Below are 13,653 nucleotides of genomic sequence, written 5' to 3'. Positions count from 1 at the left end.
TAAGAGGACAGGGAGGGAATTATTTTCTAAAAATAGTTTTACATTCCCTAACTAAATGTTTTCAGTCCCCTCGCAATTATTTTTGGTTTCCTCACAATAAATTAACTATGGTTCCCTGATATGTGTAACGTTGTTGGCTGCGGCAATGATGAAGATGAAGACGATGATGAAGATGAGAACCCAAGTGCAGTTTATTTAGAAAAGTGAATCCAAAACCCTAACTATAAATGTGATTTAACAAAAACATGAACTTGACATAAACTAGACTTGACTATGTTGTTTTGTTGTCAAGTCAAACCAAGCCATTCACATCCAATACTTGACAACTAGACAATGCAAACATGAGGGCTTAAATACAAGACATGGGAGAACATAAACCAATGAACAAACAGAACTCATAACAAGCTAATTAAACAATAAGCCAATGAAAACATGACACATGAACATGGAGGGAAAACAGAAATCACATGACAAGGGAAACAGGAACACATGACATGAAACAGGAACTAGAATTTCAAAATAAAAGACATGAATCAACAGAATACACATGACATATCCCCCCCACTAAGGGGTGGCTCCTGACACCCCAACACATAAACAAAACACATAAAACATGACATAAATTCAAAGTTCGGTAGGGAGCGGGGGGGTGTCTTGAGGCGTGGGGCGTGGCGTGGCGAGAAAGGGCGAGGGGCATGGGACCAGGGCAAAGTCCATGGGGGGTGAAGCCATGAGAGGCTCGAGGGGCGGAGCCATGGAAGGTGGAGCCGTGAGAGGCTCAAGGGGCGGAGCCATGGAACATGGTGCCCGGAGAGTAGCCAAAGACTCGAAGGGCCAGGGTGGAGCCGATGGCAGGGAGGACCAAGGCGGTGCTGGAGGCTCGGAGGAGCAAGGCGGAGCTGAGGGATCGGAAGACTGAGGTGGAGCCAGTGGGACTGAGGACCAAGGTGGAGCCGTAGGGAAGGAGGTCCCCAGTGAAGCTGACAGATCAGAGGGACGAGGGGCAGCCAGAGGATCGGAGAGCCAAAGCGGAGCCAGGTGACCGACAGACCAAGGAGGAGCCGGAGGGACGAGGGACCCCGGCACAGCCGACAGGCTGAAGGACCGTAGTGGAGCCGAGGGAACGCCGAGCTGAGGCAATATCGAGGGACCGACAGGCCAAGGCGAAGTCCAGGGCTCGGAGGGTCCAGGCGGGATCGGAGGGCCGAAAGTTCCCCTTGCCTGCTCAGAAGAACTAAGGGTGGGTATAAGGGTGGGAACCATCTCCAGGTCCCACTGCTCAGGTGTGGCTGTGACATGGCATGGAGCAGGCTGAGACGTTGCGGTGATGTGGCATGGAGCAGGCTGAGGCGTTGCTGTGACGTGGCATGGAGCAGGCTGAGGCGTTGCTGTGACGTGGCATGGAGCAGGCTGAGGCGTTGCTGTGACGTGGAACTCTGGCTCGGCGGCGGCCATGACGTGGAACTCTGGCTCGGCGGCGGCCATGACGTGGAACTCTGGCTCGGCGGCGGCCATGACGTGGAACTCTGGCTCGGCGGCGGCCATGACGTGGAACTCTGGCTCAGCATCCGCCTCCCCCACAGTGAACGTGGAACCAATGATCCGTAGGGCGAGGTCGATATATTGAACCAGGCTGAGGGAACTGCGACAGCCAGGCATCAAAAAAGAAATGGACTCATTCAATCCAAATCTGAAACAGTCTTTGAGGGCAACCTCATTGAAGTCCACCTGGCAGGCTAGACCGCAGAAGTCCTCGACATAGTCCTCCAGGGGACGATTGCCCTGACGAAGGCGCAGAAGTAAAACTGCTGGGTTCATGGGTGGTCAAGTATTCTGTAACGTTGTTGGCTGCGGCAATGATGAAGACGAAGACGATGATGAAGATGAGAACCCAAGTGCAGTTTATTTACAAAAGTGAATCCAAAACCCTAACTATAAACGTGATTTAACAAAAACATGAACTTGACATAAACTAGACTTGACTATGGCTTGGCTTGACTTGACAACAAAACAACATTCACATCCAATACTTGACAACTAGACAAAGCAAACATGAGGGCTTAAATACAAGACATGGGAGAACATAAACCAATGAACAAACAGAACTCATAACAAGCTAATTAAACAATAAACCAATGAAAACATGACACATGAACATGGAGGGAAAACAGAAATTACATGACAAGGGAAACAGGAACACATGACATGAAACAGGAACTAGAATTTCAAAATAAAAGACATGAATCAACAGAATACACATGACAATATGAAGGGAACGAGACATTGCTATGGGGAAAGTACTTTCCTAATCTACGTTATTGAAACTCTTGTACAATAATGCCAATCTTCTGATTGGCAATAAAGTTTGAGCCCCTCCACTTTAGGCATGCATCAGGCATATATAAGCGGGCCCTCAAGCATCATTACTTAAGATTTTCTGACTGAGGGACAGAGGGCATTACTCTTTCCTCAAATCACTGAAGTAGTAGTGCGGCTTTCACAATGTCTTATTCCCTTCATCTCAGGGAACCGAGGATACATGTGTAACCGGAGATGTTCCCTTTCAATTCAGTCCACTCAACATTGCTATGGGGAACAGAATCCCATCATGCCGCACTACGTGACGTCACACCCCCTGTGGTAAAACACTTAAATACGGACATGTATAAAGAGTTACATGCCTGCAGGCTGATGACTTGTAGATATGCTTTAAGTGTATATACAATGAATAACCCCACATGGGTAATGCGAAATGGTGGCTAATATAGTCTGGGAATCTGCAATGCTGGTTGGAAAAGTAGGTTTTATTTTTATAGGGAGTGCTTGAGACTTCAGAGGGGGTATTATAACCACAGCTTACATAACTGGTAGCCTACCCTTAACTGAGGGTTTTGGCATGCCCGTTGTATATATAAAAATCGCTCTAAAAAGAGAGGACTTATGAAGAGATAGATTCCACATCCAGGTTGTAAAACCTCGCAAATGTGTTTTGCGAAGAACAGCCTGCTGCCAGACATATGTCTTGTAAGGACACACCATTTGTTCATGCCCATGAAGAGACCACACCTCTAGTTGAATGCACTTTTACGCCAATGGGGCAGTTCACACCCTGTGATTGGTAAGTGATTGCATCATTAATCCAGTGAGAGAGCCTCTGTTTGGAGATGTACATGCCTTTTGTGCGACCTCCATAACATATAAAGAGCTGATCCGACAGTTGAAATTGGCAGGTGCACTCGACATATGTGTGTAATGCCCATACAGGGCATAACAAATGCATAGACTGCTCTTCATCTGAATTAAATGGTGGGGGACAGAAAGCTTGCAGACGGACCACCTGACCGACCAGACTTTTCTAGATTTAATTGTGGCCTTTGTAAGACCTGGTCTGAACTCCAGTGCTTTTCGCCCAGCTGACATTCAGACCCAGGATTTTTAGATGGCAAAGCAATAAGTCTCTGTGTTCGCTCAACAGAACCTCGGATTGGGCAAGTAGCAGCCAATCATCGAGGTGATTCAACACACTGTCATGGATCCTTCTGACCCACCTGTCTTTGTTTGTATATCAATAAATAACTGCTTGGGTTCAAACATCATCCTCGAGTCTGAGTATACGTTACAGAAGACCAGACCAACATCCAGGAGCTGGTTGACACACTACGGCGTGCACTCACTCAACCCGCTAATCCCTCTGCTTTACCCGCTCCCAGCACTTCCGCAATTTCTTCACCGGTCTACTCTGCCAGTCCCTTGGTCAATCCAGCACCCTTCTCAGGATCGGAGGAGGACTGCGGTGGTTTCCTACTCCAATGTTTGCTCGCCCTTGAGATGCAGCCGCATCGATTCCCCACTGAGCGGTCGAAGGTGGCTTACATCACCTCCTTGCTGTCTAGAAGAGCACTTCAATGGGCCAATTCACTCTGGCAACAGAAAAGTCCAGTAATACAGTCTCTTGATAGCTTCGTTCAGCACTTTAAGGAGGTGTTTGGAAGTTCTGAGGGTGACACATCAGCTGCTGAACACCTTCTCAAACTTCGTCAAGGTCAGTCCTCTATTAATGACTATGCTCTAAAGTTCCATACTCTGGCAGCATCTAGTGGCTGGAATGAGTCTGCTCTACTGACCACTTATCGCCATGGACTCGATCCCAAGCTGCGGCTGCATCTCTCATCATATGACAACACCATGGGGCTGGAGCGCTTCATTCAATTCTCCATAAGAGTAGCCAACTGGATGAAGAGCTGCCTCAATGAATTACCCACCTTGCAGTTCCCGCCTTTCCCTTCACTGAGGTCCCCTCTCCACTCTCCAGAACCTATCAGCGAGCCCATGCAGATGGATGCTTTTCGTCTTTCCACTGTAGAGCACCAACTCCGGCTGAGCCAGGGTCTGTGCCTGTACTGTGGTGGTAAGGGACACGTAATCTCTGCGTGTCCCACTCGACCTCCCCGTCCTCAGGTGAGCCAACTGACCACAACTATGGTCAGTACTTCTCCTTTAGTAACCTGTGTAAGGCTTACAACTCCTGATATCTCTCTTTCAGTATCCGCACTACTCGACTCAGGCTCAGCCGGCAATTTCATCTCGGATGTGCTCTGTCACCAACTCCAGCTTCAAAAACGACCTTGTGAACACAAGCTTCAAATCCACTCCATAATTGGCAAGCCCTTAGGAAGAGGTTTTATTCGTCACTGCGTGGGTCCTGTAAAACTCCAAGTGGGATGGCTGCATAACGAAGACATCACCCTACTGGTTCTGGAGAATTCCACCACAGACATCGTATTAGGGCGTCCCTGGCTTATACAATATTATCCAGTCATCTCCTGGGTTTCCGGCGATGTCCTGAAATGGGGGCCTCAGTGTTTCCCTGGCTGCTTCCCAAACCGACTCACTCACAGACCCTGCATGCCCATCAGAATCTCTTCCCCTCTCAATGTCAACACCACCACCATTGAGAGCCCTGCCAGTACAACCCCTCTGGAGATCCCTTCCTGTTATTCACACTTCCAGGACGTCTTCTGCCCTTTACGTGCCTCACAACTACCACCTCATCGACCATGGGACTGTGCGATAGACCTCCTCCCTGGTGAGCCAGTGCCCCGTGGCAAAGTCTACCCACTTTCCATTCCTGAGCAGAAGGCCATGGAGGATAATATCAAGGAGGCTCTCAACCAAGGTTACATCCGAACTTCCACTTCCCCTGCTGTTTCGAGTTTCTTCTTCATGGCTAAGAAGGACGGAGGCCTACGCCCTTGTATTGATTACCGCTCCCTCAACAGGATTACGGTTAAGTTCCGGTATCCACTTCCCCTCGTCCCAGCTGCCTTGTAACTTCTGAGAGGTGCCACTGTTTTCACCAAGCTGGACCTTCGCAGCGCTTACAACCTCATTCAAGTATGGAGGGGAGATGAGTGGAAGACAGCCTTTGTGACTCCTACAGGCCACTACGAGTACCGGGTGATGCCGTATGGCCTGGTCAATGCCCCCTCCGTGTTCCAAGGCTTCATGAATGAGGTGTTCCGTGAGTATCTCCAAGGATTCGTCCTCGTCTATATTGATGACTGGTGTACTCTCGGAACATGACCGACCATCGTCATCATGTAGCGCTCGTGTTGGGAAAGCTGAGGGAATACCACCTGTACCTCAAGGCTGAGAAGTGTTCTTTCCACCAGACATCCTTCCAGTTCCTTGGCTACATCATCAGCCAGGAAGGCATTCGGATGGACGAGGGGAAGGTAACAGTGGTGCAATCCTGGCCCACTCCAACCACCATCAAGGAGCTCCAGCGATTCCTAGGATTTGCCAACTTCTACCGCCGCTTCATCATGAACTACAGTAACCTCACATCCCTGCTGACCTCTCTTCTCCGATCCAAACCCAAATCTCTCTCCTGGACCTCCGAAGCTTCACACGCCTTCCAACTTCTGAAGGATGCCTTCTCCTCCACTCCACTCCTTGTACACCCTGATCCAAATAAACCATATATCGTTGAGGTAAACGCATCCACCAGCGGCATAGGAGCAGTCTTGTCTCAGCAGCAGGTGAAACCACCGCTACTTCATCCATGTGCCTTCTTCTCCAGGAAACTCTCCCCGATGGAGCAGAACTATGACATCGGGAACCGAGAGCTGTTGGCAATTAAACTGGCCTTGGAGAAGTGGCGGCATTGGCTGGAGGGAGCACAACATCCATTCCTGGTGCTCACAGACCATAAGAACCTTGAGTATCTCAGAGAGGCTTGTTGCTTAAACCCCCACCAGGCGAGATGGGCCCTCTTCTTCACTCGCTTTAACTTTACCATCTCCTATTGTCCAGGTGACAAGAACTCCGAGGCAGATGCCCTTTCCCGCCTTTACGCTCCAGAGGAAGGCTCCGAGGAACCGCATACCATTTTAACCCCTCATGTCATAGTAAGTCCCATTCAATGGTCCCTGGATGATAGCATCCACAAAGCCTCCGCCACTGAACCAGCTCAGTCGGGATGCCCTAACAATATGACCTATGTACCCTCCTCTCAACGTTTCACACTCATCACTCCTCAACACTCCTCCTTGGGCACTGGCCACCCTGGGACCAATAGGACCCTCTCGCTTATCCAGGACCGGTTCTGGTGGCCCCACATGGTTCGAGATATCAGCCTCTCATCTGGTTACCACCTGCAGAGTAATGGGCAGACAGAGAGGAAGATTCAGGAGGTAAGCCATTTCCTTAGAACCTTCTGTCATCGCTGCCAGAACCACTGGAGACGCTTCCTGTCCTGGGTCGAGAATGCACAGAACTCCCTTTGTCAACCCTCCACCAACCTCACACCTTCCAGTGCATACTCGGTTACCAACCGCCTCTCTTCCCCTGGTCCGGCAAACCATCTGACGTCCCAGCAGTCGACCATTGGTTCAGAGAAAGCGAAAGGGTCTGGGACTTAGCTCACCACCACCTGCAATGGGCAATGTGCCACCAGAGATTCCATGCCGATGCCCGAAGATCTTCTCCTCCCACCTACCAACCTGGGAAGAAGGTGTGGCTCTCCACAAGGGACATCAGGCTGCATCTCCCCTGCAAAAAGCTAAGTCCCTGTTACATTGGTCCCTTCACAATCACCAGACAGATCAACCCAGTCACTTACCAGCTCCAACTCCCTCCCCAATATCGCATACATCCCACCTTCCACATCTCACTGTTAAAACCTTACCACCCTTCTCTCTCTCCTCACTCCTCAGAACCTGATCCTGTTGACGACCCCCCCCCACACCCACCCAGCCACTTGTCTTGGAGGACGGACTAATCTACGCAGTCCGAGACATTCTGGACTCCCGACGCCACAGGTGTCGTCTCAAATACTTCATAGATTGGGAAGGTTATGGTCCAGAAGAGAGATCTTGGATTCCTCGAGATGACATCCTGGACCTGACCCTACTCTCCAACTTCCACGACGCACATCCTGACTGTCCAGCTCTGCGTGGATGGTGTCGGCCACAGCGTCGGGAAGCACGTCCCTCTGGAGCGGTCCATGGAGGGGGGGAGGTAATGTCACAGATCATTCTGACCAACCTACCAATTTCACTCAACCCTCTCACTCTCCTGAGTACTGATCACCCACACCTGCCTCCAATCATTGCATCAATCAACCCCTCTATATAAACCTCACTCCCCTTCCATTCTGTGTCTGGTCACAACTTCGTGTACAGACTCACTTACCTGTATCTCCAGCGTTAAACACCATCATGATTCCTCTCCTCTCTAGCGACTCTTTACTCCAAATGTTTCCTCTCCAGCGACTACTGTGTCCATCTCCTCAACGCAAGCTTCGTTGTTGCACACCCTCTACCTCAAGGAATGTCACCATCTCTACCAGCATTAGTCTTCATCACGTAAACTATCACCACTGCAACCTAGTCACTTATCTGCTGTCTTTGTTTGTATGTCAATAAATACCTGCTTGGGTTCAAACATCATCCTCGAGTCTGAGTATATGTTACACACACGCACCCCGTTCAATTTTAATAGTGGGAAGCCAGAGACAGACTGAAAGGAAGGAATTTGAATTGATATGCATTTCCTTCTAATGCAAATCTCAAAAGCCATCTGTGACACTGCAATATTGGTATGTGAAATTACGCGTCCTTCAGGTCCATTGACACCAACCAGTCCTGTGGATGGATGTACAAGAAGACCTGTTTCTAAGGTAACATTTTGAATGGGTGCTTCACAAGCACATGATTCAAGCATTTCAGATCTAGAATGGGCCAGAGTCCGCCGCCTTTTTTTGGAATGATAAAATAATGGCTGTAAATCCTGCTGTGGCATCACAGTCTGGGACAGTCTCTGTCGCATTCCTCGCAAGGAGATTGTGAATTTCTGCACGTAATACCGGCGCGTCCTGTATTGGAACCACAGATGGCAGAATGCCATTGAAGCGAGGTGGCCGGCATACAAACTGAATTGTATAGCGTGCAATGAGACAGCAGACTTATTGGTTCGCTCACTACAGGAGAAAGAGCACCACCACCCACCCACCAGAGCTCATCATGCAAATATTGTACTGGCAAGGACACTAAATCAGAGCTCGTGGGGCTTGTGCTGGCACGAGGTCCTCCTTGAAATCATCCAACTCCACCTCGCTGCCCTGCTGTGCCCCCTCATGTGGTCCCTCGGGATCTAACACAGAGGAGGTGGGAGGGAGGGCATTGGAGGCTTAATAGTCCCTCAGAACGAGGATGATCCTAGAGCGTAATGTCCAGAGACTCATGCCATCACAGTGGGCGTGAAGCAATGAGAGCTGCTTCTGCATGGGAGCGGCCTCGTCTGCTCATGCTCGTCTGATGGTGGGATGTGCTGCTCGCATAAGGAACACTTGTACAATGACATCTTTAAAAAGCGCACAAATGGCTCTTTTTGTGAAAGCCCAGAGGCTTATAAAATCATTTATCTTTATTAAAACATATATGAAAAGATACAGTATCTCCAGCCAGAGCGCTGTGAGAAGTGGGTCATATCTCGCTGAAGCGCCACTTTGTTCAATGACGAGCATCTGAATCGAAGAGCCTGTTCACCAAGAGCGTTCTTCACCAGAACATGTATGGAAGGAGTAAGCCTTCTCGCTGCAGGTGCTAGAAGCACAGGCAACAAGTCGTCCTGTTCGCGTCTCGCAGAGAAGATCGTCAGCTGAATTGTGTTTCTCGACGGCAAAGCAGTCAAGGTTTCCCTAGACAAAGTCTAATGTTCGTAGTAATGAAAGAAGAAAATCTGAAGAAATTATGCTTGAGCACCTGCTTATATACGGCTCAAACATCATTGCCAATCAGAAGATTGACGTTAATGTGCAAGGCTTTCGATTAGGTTGTCAAGGAAAGTACAACAGTCTGCAATATCACTATAGTAAAACCATGGTTTCTGTAAAAAAAAAGTCTTGGCTATGACTGTAACCTTGGTTCCCTGATAAGCGGAAACAAGATGCTGCATTGAACTCCTCCAGGATAGACAATCTCCAAAGCCAAGACAATCTATTGGCAGATGTCGTGAGACGCTCTGCCCCTTAAGCGTACATCATTGCTGGAATATAATATAGTGCATAGCAGCATTTAGTCAAGAATTTTCTACTGAAGGAGGAGCCATCTTGGTCCCTAAATAGCGACAAATCATTAGTGCATCAAAGCTGAACAGCGTCTCATTCCCTCCAATCATGGAACAATAGTTACAGTCGTAACCAAGACATTCCCTTTCAAGTTGATCACTTTTATGCAGCATCAGTAGCTGACACTATGGGAAGTGTATACCATAATGCTGGGCTACTGATTCACACACACCAAGCAATGCACACTATCCAGTTAAGGTAGTGAAAACATTAAAATTAATCCTTCTTTGCCATTAGAACATGGAAAGAGAGGGACAAAATGTACAATAGAACCTGGCAATGGTGTTAGAGGACACCCAGCCTGTCCTCCAAGGACACCCCTTTCACCCAAGCACAGGAGGAAGCCATGCTCCTGATTGAATGAGCCTTCACACCAACCAGACATGGTTTTCCTTGCGAGTCATAAGCGAGCAAAATGGCATCAACCACCCTGTGGGAAAAAGTGCTTGGAGACAGGCAAACCTTTTGCACTGCCTTCAAAGCAGACAAAGAGCCAAACAGACAGTCTGAAGCATGTGCAGTCCCTTAGCCTTGTCTGACTCAAATGGTGAAGGAAAGTAAGCCTGCAGGGTGACAATCAGTGCACTTTACTTTCTCTAAGCTTAAGGACAACCTTAGACAAGCCTGGTCCAAACACCAAACAAGAGTCTTTGACTGACAGGGCCTGAAGGCCCCCTTGACATTTAACTGAGGCAAATGCTAGCAGCAGTAAATTCTTCAGCGAAAGTATGCGTAAGCTTGCCGCATATAATGGCTCAAACAGGGGACCTGTAAGCACTTGCAAAACCAGTATTAAGTCCCACAAAGGGACAGTAGCAGTGCGAGAAAGCCTTAGCAATCTAGCTCCCCACAAAAACTTACTGATGAGGGGGTGTCTGCCCAGCAAAACCCACCTATAGGGTCATGTCCAGCTGCTATGGCAGCGATGTAGACTTTGAGCGTGGAATCCTGAATACAAACTCTCTTGCAGGAAGCAAAGAACTGCTTTCACGTGACATTGAACTGGGTCCTCGCCTTGGGAGCCACACTAAGCCACAAAGAGGCACCATTTCAGAGTGCAGAGCTGCATCGTCGATGGGGACCTAGCCTGCAATATGGTATAAAGCACTGACTGAGACAAAGCTTGAGTGTCTAACCAGCCTTGTTCGTAGGCAAGACATAGAGTCTCCACAGCTCTGGCTGAGGATGCCAGATTGTGCCTCATGCCTGCAAGACCAGATCTCTTAGCAAAGGAATCCTCCAGGGAGGAGCATCTAGCAGCTCGAACAACCCTGAAAACCAATGGCGGTTGGGCCATTCCAGGACAACCATCAGCAGAGTTTCCTGGTCTTTCTGAACCTTGCAGAGAGCTTAGTGTAGCAAGCAAACAGTAGGGAATGAATATTTGCATTTTGCTGGCCATTTCTGTATGCCTGCCCGAAAGACAGCGAGAGCCAAGAGGACTGAAAGCAGCTTAAGGCAATTCACGCGCCACGTAGTTTGTAGCCCAGTCCAGGTGCCAATCACCAGATGACCGTCATACAGGACAGCCCAGCACAACACCCTTATGATAGACTCAGTGTGTCCTCCATATTGCGAGTGCATCTTCACAGCAGCGCATCACAAGGAGACTTGAGTGATTGCATTGCCACATGCGACGAGGCACCCTCGAGTTAACCCAGCACAGCAGAGGCCTCATGTGCAGCAATCTTAGAGGAGTGACATCAACATCTGCTGAAGCACTTGCAGCAGTAAAGCTACACCTGGCTTGAAACTTATCAAGCACTGAAGGGTAGACTGAATGCAGGCCCAAACTCTCCAAGTGCATAAGCAACAGATCCCTGTGCTCGATCACCTACTTCTCCTATTGCGCTAACAGTAGCCAATCGTAGAGTTATTTTAGGACCCGGATGCCACTCAGACTCAGCGGACTGAGTGCCACGTCAACTCACTTGGTAAAAGTGGGAGGAGTTAGTGACAGGCCAAAGGAAAGGACTTTCAACTGAAACTGAAAGGGATACATGGTTATGACAATCATGGTCAAGGTTACTACAGTATTACTATGGTAAAACCATGGTTAATATTGTCTAAACCATGATTTCCACCATAAACACATGATTACAACTGTCTGCAATATTAGTATAGCAAAACCATGATTTCGGACAGAAAAGATATGGCTACTACAGTTTTACTATAGTAAAACCATGGTCGATTTATTGCAAGGGAACAAAATATTATTACATGGGAATATAAACTATTGCGACAAAACACAAAACTATCACAGAAATTAAATTCCCTCGCTGTTCTCTAAGGGGCTCCACAGATTAGGTATTTTACAGGGAAAGACAAAATGTTAAGACAAAATACTGATAAGGAAGTTGTTTTTTGTAGTGTTGGATGACAGACAGCCATCTCGCCCCCTTGCATTTGTGTGTGTGTGTGTGTGTGTGTGTGTGTTTGTATAAGTTATTTTCAAATGTCACTTCTTTGTTCTTCATGCTGTGTTGAAGCTATGGAACCAAATGAGGCAATGAAATGTGCGTGACTATGGAAGTTTGTGTTTCTTTGTGAATGTATTTCCTTCTGTCTGCCCATACTCTGATCCACTTTTGGGCCACTGAGAGACCAGTCTGGAATACTTGGATGAATCATGTTCAATTTAACAGCTTGATGCCCTCCCTCGCTTCCCTCCGCTGAATATTATTACATTCCACGCATGTGAACTTTGACAGCCAGATATGTAAGGTATCTGATCTGATCTCAATTCAGTGGTACTGAGCTCATGGGCTGATTTGGAAACAAGATATTTAGCCAGGGTCTCTGGCTTAACTCATGGCTGAGCAGTGCAGGGCTCCCCTGCCCCAGGCTCCAGTAATGCTGTAGCAGGGTTTTCATTAAAGCGTAATTGAAAACGTCTCTATTCCCGTACTCTGGACTTTTTTCTCTTCCACCTGCAATGTCTGGATGTGTATTTAATGATAACAAATGTGATTCTTCTAAAAATGTTGTTTGTGTTCAGCAGAAAAATGTCACCATAGTCACTCAATTGTCATGAAATCAGGCTCCACAAAACGTTGCTCTGTTTTGTGGGACAGGCCTATATATTTTCCTGACCAATGGCATATAGGGGGATTGTTTGAGCAACCTGTTTGAAAACAATCTTTTTTTTTTCTTTTTTTTTTTTTTTGTGCCACTAGCCTTTTAGCCTTAAACCTATTTTAGAAAGACCAACGGCCTGGAATAATATCTAAAATCATCACACAGAAAATAGGCATGTTTCTTCTGAAAGTTCATGTACCCTGAAATCAACCCTCTTCAGCTGGATTAACGACAAGCGCCATCCCCCATTAGACATTTTTGGATCGATTCAAGTATAAACAAATTTTCCTCTAGTGCTACGGATTGTGTGAGCAGCCTCTGAGACACGTGTTGGAATCCTGTGGGAACCAGAAGGTAATCACGTTCACATAAACAATGGTGAATGCAATTCAGAGGTTACATTTTCATTCTAAAATTACATTTTTATTAAAGTATGCATTCCTGCTGACTGTATTAAATCTTTTACAACTAAAAGTACATCTCACTTTTGGCGCCACTCTTTGGACATTTTATCCAGAAAACTGCAGCTCACACATGCCCATTCATTCAACAACACTTCAAGCTTCAGCCACTGGGGGCAGTGGTTTGAATTTTGGTAAACACAGACTGACTTTGGCAGCAAAATTTTCATCCTCCAGTCACCTAATTCACAGTTAGATCAGTCTGAAAAATTGAGTAAAACTTGTTTTATTGTGCCGGCCACATGGACAAATACTGATGGGCCAGATGGAAATGTTGTACCATATATAATGAGTGTGTAACACAACCCCATCCCACATGTCACTGATCTGGCTGTAGGGCATTGGAGGTGAGGATGTCTCATAGATTTCCCTTGTCTAATGGAGCCTGATTGGAAAATATGGAGATGGTGCGCTTGTGCTCCATTCATCTTCCTGCAGCCTGATCCACAGAGGGGCATTTTGACGTGCAAGCGCTAACCAGAG

The sequence above is a fragment of the Myxocyprinus asiaticus genome, chromosome 4 (genome assembly GCF_019703515.2).
Source record: "Myxocyprinus asiaticus isolate MX2 ecotype Aquarium Trade chromosome 4, UBuf_Myxa_2, whole genome shotgun sequence".
Classification (NCBI taxonomy): domain Eukaryota; kingdom Metazoa; phylum Chordata; class Actinopteri; order Cypriniformes; family Catostomidae; genus Myxocyprinus; species Myxocyprinus asiaticus.
This window is presented reverse-complemented; position numbering follows the sequence as displayed.